Genomic DNA, 15,586 nt, shown 5'->3' with positions numbered 1-15,586 from the left:
TAAAAATTTCTGCCATACAGCTGTAATTACAAGTAAAGTGACAGTCTCATTCTTGCCCTAAAAAAAAAACCAGAAAAGGGCCTGGCACAATGGCTCACGCCTATAATCCTAGCACTTTGGGAGGCCGAAGCAGGCAGATCACTTGAGGTCAGGAGTTCAAGACTAGCCTGGCCAACATGGTGAAACCTCTTCTCTACTAAAAATACAAAAATTAGCGAGGTGTGGTGTCAGGAATCTGTAATCCCAGCTACTTGGGAGTCTGAGGCAAGAGAATCCCTTGAACCCAGGAGGTGGAGGTTGGTTGCAGTGAGCTGAGATTATGCCACTGCCCTGGGCAACAGAAGTGAGACTAGTCTGAAAAACAGAAAGAACAGGCGTTCCAGGTTCAATGGTTCGCTTCTGTAGTCCCATTTACTCAGAGGTTGAGGCATGAGGATCTCTTGAGCCCAGGCGTTCAAATCCAGCCTGGGCAATATAGCGATAACCCGTCGGTAAAAAGAAATCAATCTTTTTTTTTTTTTTTTTTTTTTTTTTAAAGAAAAGGCTTTTCTGACAAAGTATTTCAGTAACAAACTGTTATGCGTACTCAATTTTGATGTCATGTTAGCTGACCTCAAAGGAGTTTTCTAAGATCAATCTGGAAAAATTGTTGCATTGTCTGATTATTTAACTTTCTAAACCCTTAAAAAAACTACTTACACCTGTCACAGTTACTGTATTATCTAGATAAATTTGCAGGTATCATTATATAAAAATTATCTACATATCTAATGAATACCTGTACATATTAAGATTCTCTTTGGTTATACATGTAGCATTCTCCTAATATAATAGAGAGCTATAGTCTACTACATTTTAATAAGCTAATTATAGGGTAATATGGCACAGATTATACCAAATATATAGAATCAGTAAAGATAACATGGTATACATTAAATAGTATATCGAATTTATAACGATGGTAACTGAAATGTTGCAATTTGTATAAAATTTATAGAGTATACAAACATGTTCTATTAAGTATTATTATTTCTTGATGGAATATGTTTCTCTGGGCTTCAAACATTCACCAAAGTGGGAAGACTTGAGTCCTGGAAGGGAATAAGTAAAGGAATAATTAATTTATGTGTTAGCTCTGTGAATTCTTTTTGTTGAATTTCTTTTTTTATTTTAGAGACACAGTCTCTCTCTGTTGCTCAGGTTGGAGTGCAGTGGCACGTTCATGGCTCACTGCAGCCTCAACCTTCTGGGCTCCAGCATCCCAAGTAGCTGGGACTCCAGACACATGCCACTGTGCTGGGCTAATTTTTTTATTTTTTTGTAGAGACAGGGTCTCCCTATGGTTGCCCCAATTAGCATAATAATTCTTAAAACATGTTTGATCATAAGAATTAACTTGGGGGCCGGGCGCAGTGGCTCAAGCCTGTAATCCCAGCACTTTGGGAGGCCGAGACGGGCGGATCACGAGGTCAGGAGATCGAGACCATCCTGGCTAACACGGTGAAACCCCGTCTCTACTAAAAAATACAAAAAACTAGCCGGGCGTGGTGGCGGCGCCTGTAGTCCCAGCTACTCGGGAGGCTGAGGCAGGAGAATGGCGTAAACCCGGGAGGCGGAGCTTGCAGTGAGCTGAGATCCGGCCACTGCACTCCAGCCTGGGTGACAGAGCCAGACTCCATCTCAAAAAAAAAAAAAAAACAAAAAAAAACACAAAGAATTAACTTGGGGAACTTATTAAAAATGGACATTCTGTCCTTAAGAACCCTGAGTAGAACAACAAAGAAAAAAAATCTTTTTTTGACAGGGTCTCACTCTCTCACCCAGGCTAGAGTGCAGTGACACAATCTCGGCTCACTGCAAGCTCCGCTTCCTGGGTTCAAGTGAATCTTGTGCCTCAGCCTCCAAGGTAGCTGGGATTACAGGCGCCTGCCGCGACGCCTGGCTCTTTTTTGTATTTTTAGTAGAGATAGGGTTTCACCATCTTAGCCAGGCTGGTCTCAAACTCCTGACCTCAAATGATCTGCCCACCTCAGCCTCCCAAAGTGTTGGGATTACAGGTGTGAGCCACCATGCCTGGCCCCCAAAAAAAGAATTATGAGTAGATCTAATATATATGCAAGTACACATCTAGATTTTGAAGACATAATACAAAAATGTAATGTATGTCAGTTTTTAAACAATTGATTACATATTGAAAGATTCTATTAGTTATATTAGGTAAAATATTACTGAAAGCAGTTTCACCTGTTCCTTTGGGTTTGTGTTCATGCCTCTAGTACCTCTCCACTGTACCCCTCCCCATCAGCATCTGCATCAATCAATCACTTAAAAAGGGTAGTATTACATTTACCATGATTCAGCCAACATTCAGTAGTAGCATTATCCTGCCTTTTTTCCTATTATGTATATAGTTACATGTAACACTCACTTTGTATGACTTACTGTTTTTGGATCCCAAAGTAACTTCGAGTTATTTTTGCTTGTACATATGTCCACTATGCTTTATAAAGGGATGGATGGATGGGTGGATGGATGGATGGATGGATGGATGGATGGATGGATGGATAGATAGATAGATAGATAGACACACACACACACACATATCAGTGTGTGAATGTCTAAACTCTCAGGTGTGTCTAACTGGGAATCTTTTCCATGGTGGATATTTGTAGGTTGTCTCCCACTTTACAGTTCTTGTTACCATGTGTTGTCGTCTTCTGCTGTAGCTTCTCAGGAAGCTGCTTAAGCTTGTGCCTAGAACTGCCATCTTTGCACTAATTCCACAGCTGGACCTTCACATAAATGTGTGTTTAGCTGTTTCATTACAGATGGTCCACAGTGGCCCATTCACAGCACACCAGCAGCTGCTCAAGTCAGCCTATCCTTGTCTGTCTCCTCCCATCCCACCATATCCTGCCTAACGCTAGACATTGCATCAGCATTTTGTATACTCAAGTGACTGGGATGTTACTCATAGCTTCTGGCTACTAATTTAGCCTTAGTATCAGATGTTAAGAACATGGTGCATGGTGTATACCACTTTGAAAATTGCTTAAAACTTTTTTCGGGTATGTGGGAGACTGTTTATGGCTGGAATATGTGGTACAATGTTGAGAGAGAAACAGTGAAACACTTGGAAAATATATGAGCTTGGAAATCTGCAAAGTCACCCTTTACTAAATGTGTGCTACCCCAGAAGCAAACCATAGACTAGTATGAACTGATTAGGCAATGATGAAGTAGCTGCGTATCACTACTTTGTGGTCGTGGAGACTGAAAGGCTGTGAACTTTTTATCTATAAATGGCTAAAAAGGCTTTACCGCAATTTGTATTTCCCATTAATTTGTTAGATTTCTTTTTTTTTTTTTCTTTTTTTCTTTCTTCGAGATGGAATTTCACTCTTGTTGCCCAAGCTGGAGTACAATGGTGTGATCTCGACTCACTGCAATCTCCACCTCACGATTCAAGCAATTCTCCTGCCTCAGCCTCCTGAGTAGCTGGGATTATAGGCGCGTGTTACCACTCCCAGATAATTTTTATATTTTTGTAGAGACGGGGTTTCACCATGTTGGCCAGGCTGGTCTCAAACTCCTGATCTCAGGTGAACTGCCTGCTTCTGCCTCCCTAAGTGCTGGGATTAACAGGCTTCTGTGCCTGGCCAGATTTCTTGATTGTAATTTTGTCATTAATGTACTTATATACTTTTGTTTTAAGAGGTAATTTCTTGAATATTCATAAAGTAGGTGATGAAGGTCCCTTGTTTTGCCCTGTTCATTCCCCTCTGAAACTCTTCTCTTTCCAGAGATAGCCATAGTCGTGTTCAAGGAAATTTCTTAAAATGTATGTAATTACATAGAGATTTAAAATAAGTTTCAGGCTGGGTGTGAACTTTTAAGTTGCAGGCCTGTAATTCTGCAGCACTTTGGGAGGCTGGGGGTGGGTGGATGACTTGAGCCCAGGAGTTCAAGACTAGCCTGGCAACATGACAAAACACATCTCCACCAAAAATACAAAAAGTAGCTGGGCATGGTGGCTCACACCTGTAGTCCCAGCTACTTGGGAGGATGAGTCAGGAGGAAACCTGACTCAATAAATAAATAAGCTTCTAGTTTGTTTCCTGTGAGAGTCTTCTTTTTTTTTTCCGAGATGGAGTCTCACTGTGTCAGCCAGGTTGGAGTGCAGTGGCGCCATATCGGCTCACTGCAATCTCCATCTCCCAGGTTCAAGCTGGGATTATAGGCGCACCACCATGCCCAGCTAATTTTTTTGAAGTTTTAGTAGAGACAGGTTTCACCATGTTGGCCAGACTGGTTTTGAACTCCTGACCTCAACTGATCCACCCTCCTCAGCTTCCCAAAGTGCTGGTATTCAGGCGTGAGCCACTGTGCTGGGCCCCTGTAGGAGTCTTCTAAAGTAACTATAGCAGTGCAGTTCAAAAGAAATATAGTTTGAGACGTAATTTTTTTTTTTTTTTTTTTTTTTTTTTTTTTGAGATGGAGTCTCGCTCTGACGCCCAGGCTGGAGTGTAGTGGCCGGATCTCAGCTCACTGCAAGCTCCACTTCCAGGTTTACGCCATTCTCCTGCCTCAGCCTCCCGAGTAGCTGGGACTATAGGTGCCCGCCACCATGCCTGGCTAGTTTTTTGTATTTTTTTAGTAGAGATGGGGTTTCACCGTGTTAGCCAGGATGGTCTCGATCTCCTGACCTCATGATCCGCCCGTCTCAGCCTCCCAAAGTGCTGGGATTACAGGCTTGAGCCACCGCGCCCGGCCGAGACATGTAATTTTAAAATGTCCACTAGTCACATCAAAAATGAAAAGGAACATGTGAAACTGATGTTTTTAATATTTTATTTGACACAATGTAGCCAAAGTAATATCCTTCAACACACAATCAACGTTAAAAACCTAGGACATGGCTTTCTATTTCTTTTTTTTCCATATTAAGTCTTCAAAATTCAGTGTATTTTTTGTATATACTAGTAGCACATCTCAATTTGAATGCTAAGTATTTGATTCTTAACGAGAAATGTCCTACCAAAACAGTAAAATTGTATTTAATGGAAAAATAGTATTTACTGTTTTAGATTTTTAAATCAAACTGGATTTAAATCAAACTAAATCAGTCACACTAGACACATATCAAGTGCTCATTAGCCACATGTAGCTACAGTATTAGAAAAGCAGAGCTGTATTAAGTTGGTACTTTATTCATGTTCCTGTCAGCTTTTATCTGATGAGTATGTCTGTTATATAAATGCTCCTGTATTGTGAGTAAGCCCCATAGATCTTAAGCACAACACTTTTCAATAAAATGCCCAGATGAAGTATCCATTTAAAGACTGGTATTAATCCTGTCCTCTAAACGTCAGTCTAACAAAAACAGTTTCTACTGCATTTTGAAGACACCATTTAATTGTTCTTACTCTACTAGCAGTTTATGAGGCAAATAGTTTAGACTGAATTTACCTTTTTAGTATATAGTTTTGATACAGTGTTAGAGTAAAAAGAATAAAAATGAAAATCTAAGAGTCTTTTAAACGTGATCAAAATCTGTATTTAGATTGTTTTCATTTTTGCTGCTTTAAGAATACAGTCATGGCCTTTTGTAAAAAATGTCTTTTGTACACTTTTTGAGGGAACGTAAATACACTGTATCTTTAAAGGGTCATCTTTTTTTAATGGTCTGTATTATTTTGTTTGTAAACAGGTGACATAACAGAAGAAAAATATCATTCAAGATTGGTTCTGATTCTTTTGGAAAATAACAGTTTAAGCACTTGGTTCCTCAGTTGGATAACGTTAGATCCAAAGTGCATTGGTTCAGTGGCGTGAAGAAAGGAAGCACCATTGGCAGGTTATCACTTTCCAGTCATTCCAGTAGATGATGGTTAACATGAATTTTACATGTGCAATGTTCCTGACTGCATTGAAGAAAAGGCCGTCTGGAGATTTCTGTTTTTTAAGCACATTCTCCTTCCATCCACCTATTTTACATCCATGTAATGGCCAGTTAAGCTAGGGCTTGCTGGAAGAACACTGGGGTGACAGAGATCTACCGTGAGCTGTATTGGGACTGCTTTGAGAACCATCTTTCGGTGCACTGAAAAGTCATCTGAAAAAATAGCTTCTTCCATATCAGCTTATGTTAAATACTGTGACACTCTGAAAAAGTTTATCATGATAGCTGTAAGTCAGGAATTAAAATCAGATGGAAATATACCTGAAATATCCACATTACTCATTTCCAAAGGATTTTTCATAAAGATGTTCAGCAACATCTGAAAAGCTGCATGGAGATACATCTATTAATATGTTCACAACATGATACATTTAACATGGCATATTTTTAGGAGTCTTATACTTTGTAAGGTTTTGAAGTTTCCATGCTTTTAAATCACTCTTCATATTTCTGAATTTATAATAGTTTGAATTTTATGTGCATCCTTGCTTATGCGAGGCAATACTTTGATAATATTTCAAATTATTTTTATTTTGTGTGAACTATTGCTTGATTGCTATGACTGACATGACTTTCCTATTGAGAATCAAAAATCAAGGTTCAGTAATAGGGATACAGATCTTAACTCTTTTTACAAACCACCATTTTAAGTTTTTATTTTTATGCTGCACAGTGAAAAGCATGTGCTCTACAAAGATAGAAAGTAGACAAGCAGACAAGTCTCCATGGCTGGCATTTCACCATCTTCACATGCACTGAATGGAATTTTGGGAGAATGCCTTTGTTATTGTCACTAAAATTTTACACTTATACACAGTTTTAGGTGCTGATTTTGGCTGCGATGGAGTCCTGAAGGACACATTGATACGTTCCGGAGTGTCAGCAGGATTGTCGTGGGCTTGAATACATGTAGATCGTTGGACTCAGTGTGCAGTACCCTGTACATACAATTGTGTATAAGCAGATCTTGGCCTTTCTGTGGAGGGAGTTAAGAAATAAAATACCAAAAAGAACTTTATTTCTTTTAAGATAATTATCTGGCCTAAACCCAGAAAGCAGTACTGGAACAAAAACCCAGATTGTATATGAATTGGTATTCCTGGAGAAAAAAAAATGCTCACACCTTTGTTATTTTAAAGTGTTTTCTTGAAAATAATTAGGGAGAAAATTTTCTGGCAACAGGTTATGTAAGACAAAATTTTATTATTATTTCAAAACAAAACAGGCACATGCCACCATGACCCAGCTAATTTTTGTATTTTTTGTAGAGACAGGGTTTTGCCATGTTGCCCACGCTGGTCTTGAACTCCTGAAATCAAGCAAGCTGCCGGCCTCGGCCTCCTAAAGTGCTAGGATTACAGGCGTGAGCCTCTGTGCCCAGCCTGACAAAATCTTTTGTTTAAATGTTAGTAATACATTTATTGATGAGACTAGGAGCTTCTCTGCAGCATCTTCGTAATACATTGGTTTTAGTTCCCACACTATTCCCACATCTTGTCTGGAAAGATTAGAAATAAGATGTAATATGGAAACTTCAACAGCATGGGAGTGGTGATAGTGTCCTATTTGCCCTTGGTAAAATATTAAAGCATATTTCTTAACCCAAAGAGTGATTGGTTATATTAATATATTTGAAAAAGTTAAAGCAAATTTGCAAACCTTTACAAAATCATGTATCAATTTTATGCTATCCAATTTTTACGTACCCATGTGTCAACATTTCATATATCCAGTTATTTGGGTGCTTGTTCATTACTTTTTTCCATTTATTCAAATTCAGAAAAATACACATGTAGTGTTAATTTAACCAAAAACCTTGGAACATTCATATCTTGAGAGGGAATTTGCTACCCTTTTAGTTTTGGGATTCTATTATAAAATAGGCTCATTTATACATGTGTCCTGTGGTCCGTCTTCCAGAGTGTGCTGTAATAGTAAGTCTCTAGCAAAGACTGGAGGGTGGAGGGTGTACAGAACTCCACTCAGCCTCATGGATGCATCTACAACTCTCTCAACCCATCCTGTTACAGTGCTCCATGAGTCACCTCACACTTGGAAGAGGAGGAGGTTAAAGCAGAGTATTGTTGGCAGCCAGGTATGCCCATTCTATTGTAAATAACTTTCCAACATACCCATTTCCTTGCCTTAAGGTGCAGATTCCTGCTTCTACACAATTTCAAATGATTGTAGGTCAGAAACCTTTGGAGTTACTCACAAATGATAATAAAATTTCAAATAACTAGGGTCTACTTGTCCATCAAGATGACATTACCAGTGGAACCCACCTGTTAAAGTAGCTTCAAAACCTAACAAAAATTATGTAAACCTGGTTAAATGCCCTTTTTTCTTGCCTCTAATAAAATGAGGATCTTCGGCCTTAATACTACGTATGTGTATATTTAGTTATGATGGTACTTTATATGCTCACATTTCCAGTTCCAAACTCGTCCATACTTTTTATGTGCTTCAAAATATTTGACACATTTCTGTTAATATATGATTTCTGTATCCACAAACAGCTGTTTGCTTATGCTGAATCAATTTAGAAGTTAATTTGCCAATCTGGTCTCAACTGCAATGCATTTAAAATAGGGAAAACAAGTAAATGAGTTTGGGATGTTTTGAGATTGTTACTGCCCACTTGACTGTCAATTTCAAATGGCTCCTAATGCACCCAAAATTATAACCAATGTAGCATGTGTAGGAAAGGTATTCTTAATGACTGCAAATCCTTGTGTAGATTACAGCAGTGTGAGGAATGCCTGGCTTAAAAGGATCTTTTAAAAGATGAATAATGGTTTTGCTTGTATTGTATAGGCTTATTGAGTTTGTGAGCAGCATAAAAACAATCATTTCTTAATTCTTCATTGTGGAACTGAAATATTTCTGTAATGCATTTTTTAAAAGGAGACTCCTAGACACAGCTGTAATAGTGGGAATAGAAATATAGAGCATTTCTCATAACACGAAACCAGAACATAATTTTCGGCACTTTTACTTTATGTAATGAGGAAAAACAATTGTTTCTACAAAGTTGAACTATATAGTAATATTTGGTAACACATGGCATGGCTACTTTGTCACAGAATGTGTGTCAAGTTGCAAAGCATACTTGGGCCATTGTAGACACTAAGAATTAAAATTCTTAAATCAGTGAAACAAAAACTAATGGGCAGCATTCTCTGTTTGGGATGCGATCAGTATACAATTAATACAATTTAATTTTACACATTCCCTAAGACACCATTTTTAAGTTACAGTCACATGAGTGTGTTTGTATAAATTTAAGTCAATGCTTTTAGCCTAGGCAAAGCTTTTTGTTCACTGAATACAAGGTTTTTTGGGTTTTCTTTTTTCAGCTTTATTATTGAAGTATTACAAACTTAACATCAGATACCAATGTGTAAAAAGTACTATTGGGTCCTTAAGGCCTCTATCAGGGAGTTGAAATTTCATACACTTTACCAGGTTACTTGTAAAAAATGAACAGCTGTAAGACATTTTAAAACTATTGCAGACACATTGTTAAAATGCAGCCATTTGATAATGAAAGCAAAAACCTTAAGTTTTACCTAATTATTGCACTAAATGTAAATGATAACAAAAAATTAAGTGTGCATTTTAAACAGATTCTATTTCCCACTTACTGTTTAGCATAGAAAAAGAGCTATGCTTAGAGGAGTGACCAGCAAGATTTATTTCAGATGGAAGAGGGGTGAGAAAGCGGAAGCACCTTACTGTTAGAGCATGTTGCATCTGTTAGTCCTACTGAACAATTCAGTAATTTCTGAACTGTGCTGCAAAGTGCTCTTTAGTTAAAGCACATTAAGAAGGGTCACTGCTTAATTGCTTTGTAAAATGAAGCAACGGTATTTTTTATCCGATGTAGTGTAATTTAAAAGTTTTCCTACAAAGTGAGTTTATATTGCTGCCTAAACTGTGTTATGTAAGCAAAGGGTTTGTAAAGGCGGGAGGGAGTCTGGATTCGGTGAGTGTGTGCATTTGTGTGTGTGAATGTATGAAAAGTTTCCTCATTGGGTTATTCTCAAGATGTGTTTATTGTGAAGTTTTCTATGTTTTGCCCACAGTAAATGTACAACTTGGCAATTGTAGGATTTAATTGATTGAATTCCAAATTTATACTGTCCCCTTCTGCAAAGACGTTATGCCACTATAAGGGGCATGTACAGAAAATACCTCTGAGGTTGACTTGTTAAATAATTGATGAATGTTATTTCACACTGAATCTCAAAGCAGTCATTTGTTTTGCGGGTTAGGGGAAAGTTTTGGTTTTTGCTAGTGTTTTTTGTTGTTTTTAGGTACACTAAGAGTGGCTAAATTTGGGGGAGTTGGTGGGTAGGAAAGACCTTGAAAAGTGATGTTTAGATGAAAACACACGGTATGGATGTTGGTTACAGAGTTCAGTTTTAACAAGGGAAATTTGGGGATTTTTTTTTTTTTACTTGCATGTTCTATGGGTAGCTATCAAAGGGTGTAACAAGTTATTCCAGCTTTTCCCAATTATATTGGTTTTAAGAAGTCTGCATAATCACTAGGTGGCATTTTTCCTTCATTTGTGAACCAAGAGGGGTAAATGATGCAACCCATACAATGACTTCTGACTTCTTTAGCTTTGACAGAATCTCCATTGTCTCATTGAATTTCTCATTGTATTGTATGTCTTTCCAAGTATGAAACCATACTATGTAGTTAATGAAAAATGGAAGGCTGCACATTATTTTGCATGAATAATTAATTGCCCATTAGGGCTAAGGAGACTGCCATGATGTTTATCGGTTCTGGGTAAATGAAAATTTTAATGGAAAACTGATTCAACATTTACTAGCTTTGTGCAATATAATAAAAGGTAGAAGCAAAACACTAGCACATTGTGCTTGGCTTGTAAGGATGGCTTTAATACCATTACATTAAATGGACAGTGTGCACAGTGTATTGTAAATGCCAACTCTTGCAAATTTACAATACTTAAATATGTTCAATTAACATTCTAAAGTATTAAAAGTACAAAGGAAAAAACCAAGCATTTATAGCAATACCATGAAATCTCCAGTAATTGTTTTGACCATTGCCTTTTGCTCTTTAGCGCAACTTTTCTGCATTGTAATTGTATTGCTTTGTATTTCATGTTTTTTACACTCATGACTTCAGAGTTAAGTACTTGTACACCAAGTATTGCAATCACCTTTCTCTTGTACATGCAATGTAACAACCTACAGTTTTGGTGCTTTTAACAATATTCCTCTTTTTCTTTAATAAAGGATATTTATTTGAATTAAACCTGATTTTGTTTGTTTAAAATTTCAGTGGTACATATTTTCACTTCATTTGAAATAGAAGGACCATAGCAAGTTGTATATGTTATGACAAGTTATAACATGGAGAACAGGATCCAGAGACTATCCATGCCTGTATTTCTGCCGCTTCCTGAGTGCTGTTTGTTATGACGTTATTTTGATGGCAACCTTCTTTGTGCTATTAATGAACTTTCTCATTGTTTGTAAATATTCACAAAGTTTGGAAGTGCTAACTTCCAAATTGGAAAATTTTTAAATGGAGGTGGGGAGAGGCAGGGATTAGACTTTACACTGAAACATGGAAGTAGATTAACTAGAGCCCAGCAGATAGCCTTACCTGATGTTGACTTGATACACCCCCCATAACACACAAGAAGCACACATTCAAGTCATGTAAGTCAGGGTCCTCAATCCCTGGGCCGCGGACCTGTACCAGTCCATGGCCTGTTAGGACCCGGGCCACACAGCAGGAGGTGAGCAGCGGCTAGCGAGCATTACCACCTGAACTCCACCTCCTGTCACATCAGCAGGGACATTAGAATCTCAGAGGAACATGAACCCTGTTGTGAACTGTGCCCGTGAGGCATCCAGGTTGCGTCCTCCTTATGAGACTAACACCTGATTACCTGAGGTAGAACAGTTTCATCCTAAAACCACTCCACACCCCAGCCCTGTCCTGTTGACAAATTGTCTTCCACAAAACCAGTCCCTGGTGCCAAAAAGGTTGGGGGCCACTGCTTTAAGGGACTTAGTTCTCAAAGGAAGGGAATCTGGAAGGGCTCCAGTTCCCGTCTCTACCCTGGGCAGTCCTAGCCAGTTTTTTCCCCTTAGTTAATGAAACTTTCGTTGCCAATTCAAAAATTACCATGACTGTCTAGTCCCTACATGACTAATTTGTTTCGTTTTGACATTAGCTAAGCCCCTTGAACAGCCTGTACCATGAACCAGGAAGGTATGTGCCTGGATGTAGTCATTTACAAAATGATGGGTTGGCCGGGCATGATGGCTCATGCCTGTAATCCCAACACTTCGGGAGCTGAGGCGGGCTGATCACCTGAGGTCAGGAGTTTGAGATCAGCCTGGCCAACATGGTGAAACCCCAACACTACTGATAACACAAAAATTAGCCAGGCCCTGGTGGTGCATGTCTGTGGTCCCAGCTATTCAGGGAGGCTGAGGTGGGAGGATTACTTGAGCCCTGGAGTCAGGTTGGAGTGAGCCAAGATTGCGCCACTGCACTCCAGCCTGGGTGGCAGAGCGAGACTCTGTCTCAAAAAAAGAAAAAACACGATGGGTTTAACAGGATGGGCTTTGAGACTTTCTTCCAGCTCCTGGATTAGGTAATAAGATACGAGAACTTTCTTCCAAGGAAGGGCCTTCTGATGTGTATTCCCTCTACAAATGTAAATTTGAAATTAACCAGAGGTTTCTGATGACTAGACGGCCTGAAGAATGGGCTCAATAGAGGAACTTTAGCCAAACTGATAGAATAACATCTACCTCTTGAATTAAACTTAGGTACAGGACTGCAGAATAATCTTTGTGGAACCACAATACAGTTGGCTTAGGAAAGGACTTTCTGCAAAATGTCTCAGATTATTCACCTTTACTAAGACAGGTGAAAACCTATTTTGGAAATACAGGCCTCGTTGAAATTTCTTAGTTCTTTGTGACTCTGTCCATTATCCTGAGCTTGCTGAGTTCTATAAGCTGGGTAAAAACCTTGTGAATTCTTTGGCACAGGAAGCTATTTGGAGATGTTTAAAATCCTTTGGTGCAAAGATACCAATATGCAATTACATTCCCACTGTTAAACGGATTGATAACAAAGTTTAACCAGATTTCATAGCCCTCTATCCCTCTGCCAAGTTACTACCTGGATACATAAGAGACTACCCTTCCACAGAGACCTCAACGCTTGCTCACCAGGAACTTTGTTCTTCACTGTTAACATTTTCAAATCTCTACCAATAAACTTGCCCATTCACAAGATCCTTTTGCTCACGAGTTGTGTGCTGTCATGATTCTCTGAACTTGGCTAATCGTCAACTGCTTAACCTGGCCGATTAATTCATCTATGTTGGCCATATGTATCTATCATCTAACCACATCTTCCTCTTACCTTTTTCCTGCCACCTCAATCTGCTATTGACTATCGCTGTGAATGATTCCATATACTCAGTCCACTGAGCACCTTTCTGATTTCAAGCTCTTCCCTGTCACTACTTCCATGGCTAGTCCTTGCCCTGCATTCAGTAGCGTCCTAGACTTCCTGCCTCCACACTGGCTAAGAGAAATGTGCCGATGCTACAGGGCTTTTTGTGGGTATACATTGGTCTCCTTTCCAACCTTTTCCCCCAGTATCTGCATTTCACTTGCTCATCCCATTCTTTCCACCTGCACATGTCTGCCTGGAATGCCTCTCTTCCCTATCTCAACGATGTCTCACTTCTACCCATTGAGTATTAATGTGGAAAGCACATGGGCAGTGTGTGTCTGACCCTCCCTGTCTATGTTCTTAATCAGAACATTATAAGAATAAGAGCTAAGATGGGAAAGGAAGTATTACAGCATCTTGTTTAATCTTCACAAAAATTCTATAAATGTTACTAATCCTCATTTGAGGGAAGAGAAAAGCCTCAAAGCCTCTCCATGACTTCCCATGGCATTGTCAACTTTACTCTTAACCTGTAAGGTCCAACTAGTGCTCAGCTTTCCAAGTTCAGATTGTTTTGAGAAGAGCTCTCGATTCTAGGCTAAAACCGGATTTGAGTTTTTTGAGATGGATTATAGAAACTCTTGGTCAATAAAAATGTTCAGGAAGGATAGAACAAAAGGATAAAAGGCATCAAGATGTGACTTCAAGTAAAATTTAAATTCAGTCACAGAAAAAAGGCAATTAAGACCAAATCTTTTCAGAGGCAACTAGAAGTGTTTTGGGCTCAACCATTGGCCCCCATCCAGATTTGAGATCCTGTCCCCACAACGTAATTTCTGCAGGGAGAGTCAGAAACATATATCCCAGCCAGGTGTGGTGGCTCACGCCTATAATCCCAGCACTTTGGGAGGTCAAGGTGGGCAGATCACGAGGTCAGGAGTTTGAGACCAGCCCAGCCAACATGGTGAAACCCCATCTCCACTAAAAGTACAAAAATTAGCCGGGTGTGGTGGCGCATGCCTGTAATCCCAGCTATTTGGGAGGCTGAGGCAGGAGAATTGCTGGGACCTGGGAGGTGGAGGTTGCAGTGAGCCAAGATTGCAGCACTGTACTCCAGCCTGGGTGACAGAGCAAGACCCTATCTCAAAAAAAGAAGAAAAGAAAAGGGTGGGGGTGGGAAGGGATGGAGGGGAGGGGAAAGGAGGGGAGGGAGAAGGGAAGGGAGAAGGGAAGGGAACGGAAGGGAAGGGATATATCTCCATCAATGCCTCAGCAGTTATTTGTCTCACTTCCAGTGATACCTCTGAAAACTGTAGCATCTGAAATTTTCCCTTAGTCTTAGGAATTTCTATTTACATGCTTCTAGAGCTAGAACATTCCAGTGACCGCAGCCAGTTTGATCTCTTTCCATCCTCAGTAAATGTCTTGCCATATTCCTCTGGTGATCTGTAGCCCTTTATATTGAAATGGGAAATAATGCTTTTACCAAGTCATTGCAAGTTTATGAGGAAAATATGGTTTTAAGGAAAAGCCTTAAGCAATTACACATATTGGCCAACTTCTGTCAGAAAGAACTGTTTAATACCAAGAACAATGGAAAGGTTATTCATCCCCAAGTGCATCAACAGATGTTTTGTGTAATAAGACTGGCAAGAGATTGGAAAGCTCCACAAGAAACCTTATATTGTTTGTAAACATTTTTCAATGGAAGGGAAGTATAGCAGGAATTAATCATATGGTTATTCTTTAAACTTTTTATAGGCCAGGTGCGATGGCTTACACCTGTAATCCCAGCACTCTGGGAGGCTGAGGCGAGCCGATCACCTGAGGTCAGGAGTTCGAGACCAGCCTGGCCAACATGGTGAAACCCCGTCTCTACTAAAAAATGTAAGAATTAGCTGGGTGTGGTGGTGTGCCTGTAATCCCAGCTACTCAGGAGGCTGAGGCTGGAGAATCACTTGAACCCGGGAGGCGGAGGTTGCAGTGAGCCAAGATCACACCACTGCACTCCAGCCTGGGCAACTGAGCAAGACTCCGTCTCAAAAAATAAAAAAAAATAAAAACTAAGAAACTGTTTTGCAGATATTGTACAGTGTGTAAGCGTATATTTAAGCTGGATGAATAAATGCCATTAAGTAGATCACCTCTAAA

At 39.4% G+C, this 15,586-nt stretch overlaps 1 protein-coding gene across 1 annotated transcript in view; it reads left to right on the top strand.

The window, feature by feature from the left end:
• Positions 1–11,260, top strand: part of JMY (junction mediating and regulatory protein, p53 cofactor) — an 88,272-nt gene extending 77,012 nt beyond the window's left edge. Inside the window, exon 11 of the mRNA XM_073014660.1 lies at positions 5,711–11,260. The gene's annotated coding sequence lies outside the window, so the exon portion shown is untranslated. The remainder of the gene's footprint in view (positions 1–5,710) is intronic.
• Positions 11,261–15,586: the final 4,326 nt, after the last annotated feature.

The sequence above is a fragment of the Chlorocebus sabaeus genome, chromosome 4 (genome assembly GCF_047675955.1).
Source record: "Chlorocebus sabaeus isolate Y175 chromosome 4, mChlSab1.0.hap1, whole genome shotgun sequence".
Lineage (NCBI taxonomy): Eukaryota > Metazoa > Chordata > Mammalia > Primates > Cercopithecidae > Chlorocebus > Chlorocebus sabaeus.
This window is presented reverse-complemented; position numbering and strand designations above follow the sequence as displayed.